At 38.1% G+C, this 13,368-nt stretch overlaps 1 protein-coding gene across 10 annotated transcripts in view; it reads right to left on the bottom strand.

Moving 5' to 3' along the window:
- Window positions 1–13,368, bottom strand: part of Sugct (succinyl-CoA:glutarate-CoA transferase) — a 602,475-nt gene that overhangs the window by 515,311 nt on the left and 73,796 nt on the right. The gene's annotated exons all lie outside the window — the stretch shown is intronic.

The following is a 13,368-nucleotide window of genomic DNA, read 5'->3' on the forward strand; positions in this document are numbered from 1 at the left end:
TCAATTATCAAATATGGCTAAGTAATAATACTCACATAATTGTTTTATATGTGAATTAAATAAGAAAAATGTGCATTAAAAAAAGTACTTTCTGAGCCAGGCACCAGTAGTTCATGCCTGTCATCCTAGCTACGCAGGAGGCTGAGATCTGTATATCTCAGTTCAGCCCATGTCATAAGATTCTTATCTCCAGTTAACCACCAAAAAGCCACAAGTAGAACTGTGGCTCAAGTGGTAGAGCACCAGCCTGCCAAGGGACAGATCCCAGCCCAAGTTCAAATCCAGTATCAGCATTTAAAAAAGCACCTTGTGAATGTTAAAAGCAACAGAAATGATAAATGAGACTTTTTGTAAGAACATGGTATAGATCTGGGTGACCCATCAGAATAACATTACAACTTCTCAGAAGAGAGAGGCAAGATGAGACTCTCATGCAAGGTCATAGCAGAGGGGATGGATGTGAGAGACACTTAGAAACTTGAATTCCTAAGTTTGTATCGATTAGTTGTGGGAGAGCAGCAGAAAGGCAAGGCAAGGGAAAGGGAAAGGAAAACGGAAAGGGAAAGGGAAAAAACAGGAATTTTGGAAACACAATCAATAGGAAATGAAGTTCCTTAATATGAAGGTAATATTTTCATTGCAAAAACTACTATTTACATGGCTTGCAGCCTTAATCAATAAGAGCAACATCTTAATAAAAGAATAAAGGGGCACGTGAGGAAGAATAAAAGAAGACTTTAGGGATCACAACACAAGATCATCAAGTCCTTCCTTTACTTTTTATGGGCTCAGACACTGTAACTATACAGCATCTTCTCTACACCTTCCATTCCAAGCATAAGCCACTCCAACCATTCCTGGGTGCAAAAACATACTAGCAGTGGCATTCATCTACAAATTTCCCCCAAAGGAGGGGGCTGGGAAGGTGGCTCAGTGGTAGAGCGCTTGCCTTGCATGCCTGAGGCCCTGGGTTCGATTCCTCAGCCACATAAGCAAAAAGAAAAAAGCCGGAAGTGGCGCTGTGGCTCAAGTGGTAGAGTGCTAGCCTTGAGCTGAAGAGCTGAGGGACAGCGCCCAGGCCCAGAGTTTAGGCCCCATGACCGGACCCAAAAAAAAAAAAAAACAAATTTCCCCCAAAGGAACATTTCCTCTGAGTGAAATAATTTCCTTTTATTGGCCAAAACATGGAACTCAAAGTGAAGTTTCCTCCCTTTTCACCATCACTCCTATGTAAATAGGCATAACAAAACCTACCACCTAGGTTCCTCAGTGACACCAAGATGTCTGATATAAATCATTTTTTCTATAACCCAAAAAGATTATAGAGTTCAATTCCCTTATTAGTCAAACAAAGGAGCAGAAAACTGTATTTGTTGCTTAAAGAACAGTCTCTGCTGCTCAGTGACAGATTCAACACTGCAGTGCACTAAAGTTAGGCTATGTGTAGTAGACAGTCCCAAAAGAAGGGTCTTCCTGTTTCACCTAGAGACTGGAACCAGAAGAATATTTCACTTAGTCACATTTTGAAGGTTTGAAGCTCCCAATCCATCATGCATTCACAGAACTCCAGCTCAACCTCATCAAAACACAGGCAAGAGGCCAAAACATCACAAAGTGGGACCCAGGGGATGGAAGAAAAGAAGACAACTGAGACCATAAGGGGCAGGAGAAAGAAAAACCTCTCTGAATCATCCCAGGATGAATTCACCACATCAGATAGGTGACTGATTCCACTAAAATGGAACATGCTGATTGATAGGTGACATTTTCTAAATCCCTCTGTCCATAATTCATTACCTAACACTGTCCGTTTCTTTCTAGTAATAGGTTGAACCTTTCTGCTCTTCTAAACTTTAAAGTTATAACTTAGTTATAACGGGATTTATAAAATATAATACCTATAGGGTACTTTCAAAACTATTATCTAACTTGCTGTTTAAAACAAGCATTAAATGCAAGCAATTCTTATTACACATGATGTGCTAAGGAACAATTAGATCAAGAAAATACAGTAAGAGGTTACAATTATTTAGTAGAGAAGTCAAGTGGATATCCCAGATCCAATGACCCAAATCTGTTGCTTTGACCGTTTTTCTAGGTTCTTTTTCCTTCCTTAATCAAAGCTTCATTATCAGGTTTGGATTCGTAACTTTGTTGTAGTCAGTAAAACAGTACGAAGTTCTCTCCAGGTCTCCCTTATCTCCACAATATACATGTAACATTTATTCACATTTATTAAAAAGTTGCAAACATAAGTTGTCACATTTAACACTCAGCGGTAATGCTATATGGCACCAACATTATTTCTACATTGCAGATTATGAAAGAAATACTTAGATAACAAAGTAACTCATCAAATTAACTTTGCAAAATGGAAACTAGACTGGAACTCAGGAATTCTGATCCAAAAGCTTCTGTTCTTCTGCTATCACTTCACCTCCATATTATCATTTTATCATGAGATTCAACCTTTATCCTTTTCAGACCACTGCTAAAGAGCAAGAATTTTAAGTGTGTAAGCTGATTTGTCATTTCTCCAAGTACAGTCATGATAATGGCCAGCTTTCATATGGGATGGCTTTATACAACCTGAGTGAGTTTCAAACTGTCTAATGCATCTATAGAGAAACATGTTCTATTGCAAAATTGTAGCCAAAGTAAGTGAAAGAATCTGTTCATTGGGAACCTACATTAAAAAGTACACAAAATTAAGGATTTTCAAAATTTCTTAAAAACACCAATCACACTATTTTCATGTCTCTAGTAACTAAAAACCATCTAAATCATTTTGACTTAGCTCCCACAGAGAGATGCCCAAAATATCATCTAGCTGGCGATCCTCATGAGTTTAAATAGGGTAAGACTGGGAAAAAATGGAATGAAAGATTGGAAAATGTGATATTTTTAAGGGACACAGTAGGACAGAGTTTGAAAAGCTATTTTGCTTCTATCCACATTGTTTTTCAAGAAAAAAAAAACCTTTTCTAGTTATAGTTTCTATGCTGGTTATAGTTTTCTGAGCTCTAACTTTCTGTGTTACGAATCAGAAAAACTAAAACAAATCTAATGGTTCTAGTTTATGAAACATGAAAACAGCATTCATCAATCCTACATTTAACAAACTCTCCTCTAAACTGTAAAACCATCTCAAAGGTTCATTTTGTCCAATATCCTGCCTTTAATACGTCATCTAACTAAGATGCCTATCCCTCTTTAGTTAAGTCTCCAGAAGATGGATAATAGTTACTTGGTTTTTATTATTTTGACAATCAGTACTAGAAAGAGAAAGAGGAGAGAAGCAACTTGGAAAATAGAACCATCCACTGTTTTTGGCTGATGAATGAGAAAAGTTAAATGACTCCAGAGAGACTATATTCTAATGAAGGGGAGAAAGGGCTTCAGGAATCATGAAAGAGGTGACAGGATAGCAGAAGCACAAGAAGAAATAAATGAAACTGAGTAAAACAGCAAAACACTGCAAGCCCATTCTCAACTCCCCTTGCTGGGGAAGGGGGGTAACTAAAACACAAGAGCAACACAAGGCAAGGCAAAGGGCCTTAGCAACAGAACCACATTTCCAGCTGCAGAATAAATCCATAGCACCTATAAGCTAGAAATCCCCACTGTGTGGGAGAACGAGTGATTGGGGAGAAGAAAAGAGAATGGAGGAAGATGAATAATATCCAAATACATGGTATCTGTTATGAAGATGAAAAGAAAACTCACTGAAATCTGTGGAAAACAGGAATGAGAGGGGACAGACTGAAAAGGAGAGCAACTGAGTCTAAGATCAAGGTACAACATCTGCCTGTGTGGAATATCATGACAAAATCCCTTTGTTCAATTGATACATTGGTTTATTTTTAAAAGACTACTTATATCTTTAAAAAATAATTAAAATTTGAAGTATATGACCCAGCAATCCACCAAAAACATATCCAAAGAAAATGAAATTGATATCAAAGAAACACATCACACCCCATGCATATTGAAACATTATTCAAAAGAATCAGCTGGGGCTGGAAATGTGGCCTCGCGGTAGAGTGCTTGCCTAGCATGCATGAAGCCCAGGGTTTGATTTCTCAATACCACATAAACAGAAAAAAGCAGAAGTGATGCTGTGGCTCAAGTGGTAGAGTGCTAGCCTTGAGCAAAAGAAGTTCAGGGACAGTGCTCAGGCCCTGAGTTCAAACCCCAGGACTGGCCAAAAAAAAAAAAAAAAATACAGAATCAATGTAAGAATCAATGTGCCCTGCAAAAGGAATGTGTTAGAAATCTAAAGTCCAAAATGGGATTGCATGAAGCTGCAGAGCTTCTGCATGGCAAAGGACATAGCTAGCAAGATCAATAGAAAACCCAAGGATTGGGAGAAGATCATCTTCATTAGTCATACAACAGACAAGGGTCTCATATCTAAAATATACTTGGAACTCAAAAAATTAAATCCACAACAAAAAATCCTCAAAGGAACAACTGCCCAAGTAAATAAGTGGGCTGCATTGCAACAATGAGATGTACTAGTCGTTATGTCAAAAACAAATTTTACAACTTTCGTGCGGGGGTGGGGGTGGGGAGAATAGGGTTGAGGGGTAGGGGGAGGATGGGAAGGGGAAACAAAGGAGGAGGCTACAATGCTTGATAAGAAAGGTACTCATTCCAATGTATTTTTTTCTTTGTTTTGATTAAAAACATCTGGCCATTAAAAAAAAAAGAAGAAATGTACTCATTATCTTGCCCATGTAATTGTAACTCCTCTGTACAGTATTTTCACAATATAAATAAATAAATAAATAAGTGGGCTGAAGACTTAAAGAGAAACTTCTCTGAAGAAGAAATAAGAATGGCCAATAGACACATGAAGAAATGCTCAACTTCTCTAGTCATAAAAAGAAATGCAAATCAAAACAACATTGAGATTCTACCTCACCCAGTTAGAATGGCTAGAATCAAGAAATCTAATAACAACAGATGCTGGAGAGGATGTGGCCAAAGGGAACCCTACTGCATTATTGGTGGGAGTGTAAACTTGTTCAACCACTCTGAAAAGTAATATGGAGGTTCCTCAAAAGACTCCACATAGCGCTCTCCTATGACCCAGCAATCCCACTTCTGGTCATCTACCCAAATGATCACAAACAAGACCATACTAAAGCTACCAGCACAACTATGTTTATTGCAGCATTATTTACCATAGCTAAGATATGAAACCAACCCAGATGCTCCTCAGTAGATGAATGGATCAAGAAAATGTGGTATATATACACAATGGAATTCTATGCCTCCATCAGAAAGAATGACACTACCCATTTGTTAGGAAATGGAAAGACTTGGAAAAAATTGTTAAGTGAAGTAAGCCAGGCCCAAAGAAACATCAGTCCCATGGTTTCCCATGGTTTCCCTTATTTGTAATAACAATATATGTCTGAGACAAACAGAAAAGGTTAGGTAAGGTGACGTTAAGCGAAATGAACCCCAAGATAGGGAAACAAGTGATTTTTTCTTCCTTGCTATTTTTCCTAATGTATTTATAAGGTACCATGTGATTTTTTTTTGTTGCTTTGTATGTCCCTCCCCCACTGTATAACCTGTTTTCACTATATTTGATGTTGGTGGAATTTGGGGAAGGGAAGGGAAAAAACAAGCTGTTTAAATAGGGATACAGGTGGACCCATAACAACAATGAGATGTACACGACACTATGTTGAAAAATGAACTTTACAATTTAGTCCAGGGTGGGGGCAGGGAGGGAATAGCTGAGGAGGTGGGAAGGAAGGGATGGTAGGGGAAAAAACAAGGAGGCAACAATGCTGGATAAGAAATGTACTCATGCCGGGCGCTGGTGGCTCACACCTGTAATCCTAGCTACTCAGGAGGCTGAGATCTGAGGATTGCGGTTCAAAGCCAGCCCGGGCAGGAAAGACCGTGAGACTCCTATCTCCAATAAACCACCAGAAACCCAGAAGTGGCGGTGTAGCTCAAGTGGTAGAGCGCTCGCCTTGAGCTGAAGAGCTGAGGGACAGCGCCCAGGCCCAGAGTTCAAGCCCCACGACCGACAAAAAAAAAAAAAAGAAATGTACTCATAACCTTGCTCATGTTACTGTAACCCCTCTGTATAGTATTTTCACAAGAAAAAACTTACTAAAAAAAAAAAAAAAAAAGAAATCTGAAGTCCAAAGTAGCCATGGTGGGAGAAAGCCCATGAGACCATGAGAGTAGATGAATATATTTTAGCACGGGAATAAATTTGTTCTACAAGGGCAAGTGTGCCCACCACCTTTCGCTCACCCTTTTACTCCCTGCTGCTCTTTCATTTTCCATCACGGAATGATATTACAAAAAGGTCCCACAATAAACAGAAGCTGGTAACAGGAACTTAGGCTTCCAGCCTCCAGAATCATGGGAACCAATAAATTTTGTTCATTATAAATTACCTAGCCTCTAATACTCTGTTGTAACAGAACAAAATAGATTTAAGACACACTCAATCAACAGATAAATGTATAAAGAATCACACACACACACACACACACACACACACACACATTCATACACACAATGGAATACTATTTTTAGACTGAATACTACGCAGTCTTATAAACAAGTAAAATCTCTCAACTGCAATATGTTTAGATCTCAAGGATACTTTGTTAAGTGAAATAAGACAATGACAGAAAGATAAACATCACATGACCTTATAGTTGAAATCAAAGGAACTTTAACTTCATAGAAGAGAAAAGTGATTACCAAAGGCTGTGGGAAGGTCAGAGGATGTCAAATTTCAGTCAGATGGGGGAAAGAGTTTGGTTTTCTACCCAGTGGTACCACTGCCTAATCATATGGTAAGAGTCTAGGAATATCCATGTTGTTCTCCATAATGGCTGTTCTAATTTATGTGCTCACCAATATCTATCATTTTACATTTTTTCAACTACAACATTTATGTGTGCATGTGAGAGAAAGAGAAAAAGTCTCACTATTAACACAGGCTAATCTTGAATTTACTATCTTCCTGCCTCAGCTTCCCAAGTGCTTAGATTACAGGCATGTACCACACCCGGCAAATACAACTACAACTTTTAAGAGATGTTTATCCTATTTTGTAGTTGAGGAAATTGAAGTTAGACTACTTGCTAATGCTATAATTAATAATTAGATGAACATTCAAATCCAGGTTTTCTGATACCAAAGACCACTGAAATACTATGAAATTTTGAGGTAGAATCAAGGTTGAGGCAAGTAAATAAATGCACTTACAAGTACGTACTCTAAGTTTGGTGCTGGTGGCTCGTACTCAAAATCCTAGCTACTCAGGGGTTTGGATCTGGGGGTCTCACTTCAAAGCCAACCCAGAGTAAGAAAGTTCACCAGACTCTTTTTTTTTTGGGGGGGGGGGTCCAGTCATGGGCCTGAACTCTGGGCCTGGGCGCTGTCCCTCAGCTCTTCACCTCAAGGCTAGCGCTCTACCACTTGAGCCACAGCGCCACTTCCGGCTTTTTTTTTCTGTTTATGTGGTGCTGAGGAATCGAACCCAGGGCCTCATGCATGCAAGGCAAGCCCTCTACCACTGAGCTACCTTCCCAGCCCTCACCAGACTCTTATGTCCAATTAAATACCAAAAAAGCAGGAAGTGGTGCTGTGGCTCTACTGGTAGAGTGTTAGCCTGGAGCATAAAAAAGCTCAGGGACAGAATGCAGGACCTGAGTTTAAAACCAGCACGAAAAAAAGAAAAAAAAAAAAAAAAGGAAGAAGAGGACAACAATAACTTGTATAGAATGAAAACCACTTTGTACAACTACTTTAACCAAATAAATAAATAAATAAAGTATTTACTAAGCAAATTATTTAAGTATAAGTATCAAATATTTACAAGTAAAGACAAGAGAGGGGGAAGGAAGATAAAGGGAGAAATGCCGCAATAGTAATTGTTTCTCATGGCATAAAATCAACCTAAGCTGTTTAATATGGAACATATTAGTTAATAAAGCATAAAATGACTCCAGCATCTTAAGGGTTTTCAAAATTCCTTATAGCAACCTCAAAAAGATCTTCTGGCTAAATGAAACATTTAGCTAAATTTGAGCAATACCTTCCATACTACTAGTTACTTCTCTGTAATTCAATTAAATTCAATAAATATTTGCCTTAAATTAACAAGAATATTATTATCTCATCCTCTTAAAATTACATCTGCTCCTCATAACCTCTGAACATGGCCCCATGTAAGCATAAGCGCATGCCTGGTTTGATGTTCACCAAATTTGAATAATAAGAACTTCTAAATACTGAGATTAGGATCATTTGTTTTCTTTTCTATTATTTTCTGTATTGCTTAACTTTTTAGAACAAATATGTGTTGCTTATAAAATTAGTTGTAGAGATAAATTAAAATGAAATACAAATAAAACAGAAATTAAGTTACTCCACCATTAATCCTAACTAATCAATAGCCAGCTATGTTTAAACAGTGTCATCTTAGAAAAGTACATGAATTAAGGAAAAGCTGATTATTTAAAATAGCATGTTTGACTGCTTTTGTTACATATTAATATGTGTAATAAATAATATTGAGATCAAGAAAAATTATTATCTTGATGTGTTGTAAGATAAGAAATACATTAAGGCCTGGCGCAGTAGCTCACGCCTATAATCCCAGTTACTTGAAAGATGACAGTCAGGAGAATGGTTCCAGACCATCATAGGCAAAAAGTTATCAAGACTCCCATCTCAACCAATAACGAATGGTGGTACAGATCTGTAATCCCAACTATGCCAGAAACCGTAAGGAGGAGGATTGAATTTTGAGGCTGGCCCTGGGCAAAAACATGAGCAAGACACTATGTAAAAATAGAGCAAGCTAGGCACTGATTGTCCTTGCCTGTAATCCTAGTACTTCGGAAGCTGAGATGAAGGAGATTGCAGTTAAAGGCAGCTCAGACATACACATATGCTATCATCTAACAATAATGAATACCGAGATTAGGAAGACCACAGATCAGGGAGAGCCCAGTCTGAAAAGCCCATGAGACTCCATGTCAGTGGAAGAATCTAGACATGATGGAGCATACCTATCATTCCAGCTATGGCAGGAAATGAAAAATAGGAGTATTGTGGCCAGGCACAGGTCTAGACAGGAAGTAAGGTCCTGTCTCAAAATTAAACAGTACAAAAAATAGCCGGAGGTATGGCTTAGCTATAGAGCACCAGCCTGTGAGATTCTGAGTTCAAACTACTAATAATAGTAATAATAACAAAAGCAAAAAAAGGCTGGGGCATAACTCAAGTAGTAGAGTGCTTATCTAGCAAGCAGGAGGTCACAAGTTCAAACTCCAGTACTGCCAAGGGAAAAAGGAAAGGAGGGAGGGAGGAAAAAAGAGAAGAAAGTAAAGAGGAAAAAAGGAGAAAAGGAAAGAAGGAAAGAATGGAGGGAGGGGACCAACAGTCTCTTCAACAAATGGTCTCAAAAAAACTGGATATCCATATGTAGAAGACTAAGACAAGAGCCCTATATTTTTACCGTGTACAAAAATCAATTCAAAATGAATCAAAGATCTCGAAAATTTGAAACTTTGAAATTACTATGGAAAAATAGTTGAAGATATAGACATAGGAAACTACTCTCTGAATTGAGTTCACATAAAAGCAAGAATTAACAAATAGGATTGCATTAAATTTTTTTTAAATTCTGACCATCAAAGGAAATTATTACTAGAATGAAGAGACAACCCACAAAATGGGAGAAAAATCTTTGAAAGCTAGTCATCAAACAAAAGATTAATACCCAGAATATATAAAGAGCTCAAAAAAACTGAACACCAAAAGTACAAATAATCCAATTTAAAAATGGACAAACAAACTGAACAATTCTCAAACACAAATAGCTAGTAAATACATGGTGAAATGTTCAACATCAAAACAATGCCCATTCAGAATGGCAATCATCAAGAAAACAAACAAGAGAAAATGCTGCCAAGGATACAGGAGGCAAGGAGGAAGAACTCTCTCGAACGCTTGGTTGGAATATAAAGTAGCACAGCCACTGTGGAAATCAGTATGGAGTTTCCTCCAGAAACTAAAAGTAGAACTGCCATAAGATCTTGTTGTACCATCTTTGGCATGTATCCAAAGGAATTTAAGTTAACACAGAACAGAGGTACCTGTACACCCAAATATCATCAGTAGTATTAGAACAAGTAAGATAAGGGATCATCTTAGGTACCCAGCAACCAATGACCAGATAAAGAAAATGTAGTACATATATACAATGGAGTATTGTTCAGTAATTAAAGAATGAAATTGAATCATCTAAAGGAAGAACTTATGGAACTGGAGATCATCATGTTATATGAGATAAGCCAAGCTCAGAAAGACAAATTTTGCATTGTTTTGCTCATATATGGAATCTTAACCAATAATGATAATTGTAATAATAAAACATGATTGCAAAAGGTGGCCTCTGTGTGGAAGGAACAAGTGCGGGGTGTGGGGGGGGGGGTGAGGGAGGAGGGGAACACGATAGAAGTATATTGTGTATATGTATAAAATAGCATAATGAAATGCACTAAAAACTGTTAAAAAAAAAAAAAGGAGGAGGGAAGAAGGGAGAAGAGTTAAGGAAATGTAATATAGACAAGATGGAATAGATCAAGTATGTACATCATCTGTAACCATCACAATGAAACCTCTTTCTATAATAACTTTATACTAATAAAAATTTTAAATAGAAATTAAGTTCTTAAAAAAAAAAAACTAAAGAGATCCGAACGTAACTTTGGCTTTCAACATTCCACTCAACCAAAGTCAGACTGCAGCATGAATGTGGAGGTGTGGCTCAGATGGTAGAATGCCAGCCTGGAGCAAAAAGCCAAGGAAGAGTGGGAGGCCCTACACTCAAGCCCCAGTACTGGGGTTTCATAGAGAGTGATAATTATACCAGGTGAATAAAACATAGTATAGGGGAGTCATGTTTACTAATTTAAAGCACAAAAAGTATATAAAACAATGTTTAGAATACTCAATAAATGCTATTGTTCCTAACGTATTTATAATGTACCATGTGATTTTTTTGTTTCTTTTGTAGGTTCTTCCCCCGTGGTATAATCCCTCCTTTCACTATATTTGATTCCAGTGCCCTGCATCTTGTATATACACTTCTCTAGCTTGGGGAGGGGAAGGGAAAAAACAAAATACTTAAATTGGGATACAGTTGACCCATTGTAACAATGAGATGTACCAAGACACTATGTTGAAAAACAAACTTTACAATTTAGGCTAGGATTAGGTAGTTGTGGAGGTGGGAGGTAGGGGAAGGGAGGGGAGGGGAAAAAGAAAGGAGGAGGTAACAATGCTTAGGAAATGTACTCATGACCTTGCTCATGTAACTGTAACCCTTGTGTACAGTTTTTTTTTTACAATAAAAAATGTATTAAAAATATATTTAATAGAAAGTAATAGATGGAAACATTTCAGATATTCCTAGATGAATTTAGTGCCCTTAAATAAAATTAGTCTCAATAATGACATCTTAGCCAGATGAGAGTCTATGGGATAGACAAAGAGAGGTAAGTCCATGCTTGATTCTGTCAATGGATGGGGGAAAAAAATCATCCCTGGATTATTTTAAGAAAAGACTTACATACATATATTCCATGGCTTATAAAAACAAAACAAAGGAAGGAATTACAAAAAGAGCTTATATTTATGCTGTTGTTGTTGGTAGTGGTGGTGGTGGTGGTGTTTATGTGTGCTTTTTTTTTCTTTTCCTGCTTCTTAGAGGGAATAAAAAGGGGTGCAGAAAGAAATGGAAGAAGGGTGAAAAAATCCTAATATTCAGTATACACCATGTGGAAAATGAACTGTGCAACTAGTGAGCAGGGATGAGATGGGGGAACAGGGGGAAAGTAACAGAAGGGGCAACATTGTCCAAAAGAGAAAATGTGCTCATTACTTGAATTGTGAAATAGCAACCCCTCTGTACAATACCTTAATAATAAAATTATGTATTTTAAAGACTTTATATATTAAGATATTAATATTTCACAACTTCTTTGTGGTTATTGTCATTGTTGCGGGGGTGGGGGGTGTAAATGGGATTTGAACTCAGAGCCTTCTGACTCCAGCTCTACCTATACTGCTCTGAATTCAAAACAAGTAATGACTGCAAAAAAGAGTTGAGGTTATTCTATCACAGTTTATCCCAACATACAGCAGTATTTCCTGAAAAATTAACTAAAGGAAGATCTGCTGGGACAGAATGTATAAGCCTACCAGTCTCTTTGTGGTTTTTTTTTATTTTGTTTTGTTTTTTGTTGATTGTGAGGCTTGAACTCTGTGCTTGGGCACTGTCCCTTAGCTCTTCAGCTCAAGGCGAGCACTCTACCACTTGAGCCACAGGGCCACTTCTGGTTTTCTGGTGGTTAACTGGAGATAGGAGTCTCACAGACTTTCCTGCCTAGGTTGGCTTTGAACTGTGATCCTCAGATCTCAGCCTCCTGAGTAGTTAGGATTACAGGCATGAGCCACTGGCGCCAAGCAGTCCATTTGTTTTGAAATGGATCTTTCATTTACTAGGCTTTCCTATTCTGTTTTTTTGTTTTTGTTTTTGTTTTTGCTTTAATGCTGTCCACATAGTTTTCCACAAGAGTCCATGTTTCAATCTAACCAACCACATCATGGCTATTTATCTGTTTTTTTAAGAACATCCCAATGAACCATCAATGGAGATGGATTGTTACTGTCTCAAATCACTCCCTCACTGTCCAACTCCAGTGCATATAACAAATCAGAGACAACATCGGACACCTCAAACAACAGGTTTGCAACCATAGCTACTTATATATTCCGGCGGGGGGGTGGGGGGTGGAAGAAAGCCTGTGTCATGTGTATATATCTAATATAAGCCCTCTAGCACTATTAGAACTTCATGGTCGAATCTAATGGAACATTCCATTTCACAGCAGAATTATTCCATGATCATGCAAAGGTAATTTTGGCTGAATAATATAATAAGGAGGCAAAATATGTTCACTACCTAGTCTATTGATTTTTGCTAGCAGGTTATTGTTTTCCATGGGGTCATATTAAGAGTTAGGTTTCAGTACATCTAGGCACACTTCTGTTTTATTTGGATAAGTCATTCACTTTTCTGGGTTGCTTTCTTTTTGGGGGGGGCTGGGGGAGTCCAGTCGTGGGGCATGAACTCTGGGCCTGGGTGCTGTCCCTCAGCTCTTCAGCTCAAAGCTAGCACTCTACCACTTGAGCCACAGCGCCACTTCTGGCTTTTTTTCTTTTTGCTTATGTGGTGCTGGGGAATCGAACCCAGGGCCTCATGCATGCAAGGCAAGCGCTCTACCACTGATCCACCTTCCCAAC

This window comes from Dipodomys merriami, unplaced genomic scaffold (assembly GCF_024711535.1).
Source record: "Dipodomys merriami isolate MVZ:Mamm:240054 unplaced genomic scaffold, mDipMer1.0.p SCAF_104, whole genome shotgun sequence".
NCBI lineage: Eukaryota > Metazoa > Chordata > Mammalia > Rodentia > Heteromyidae > Dipodomys > Dipodomys merriami.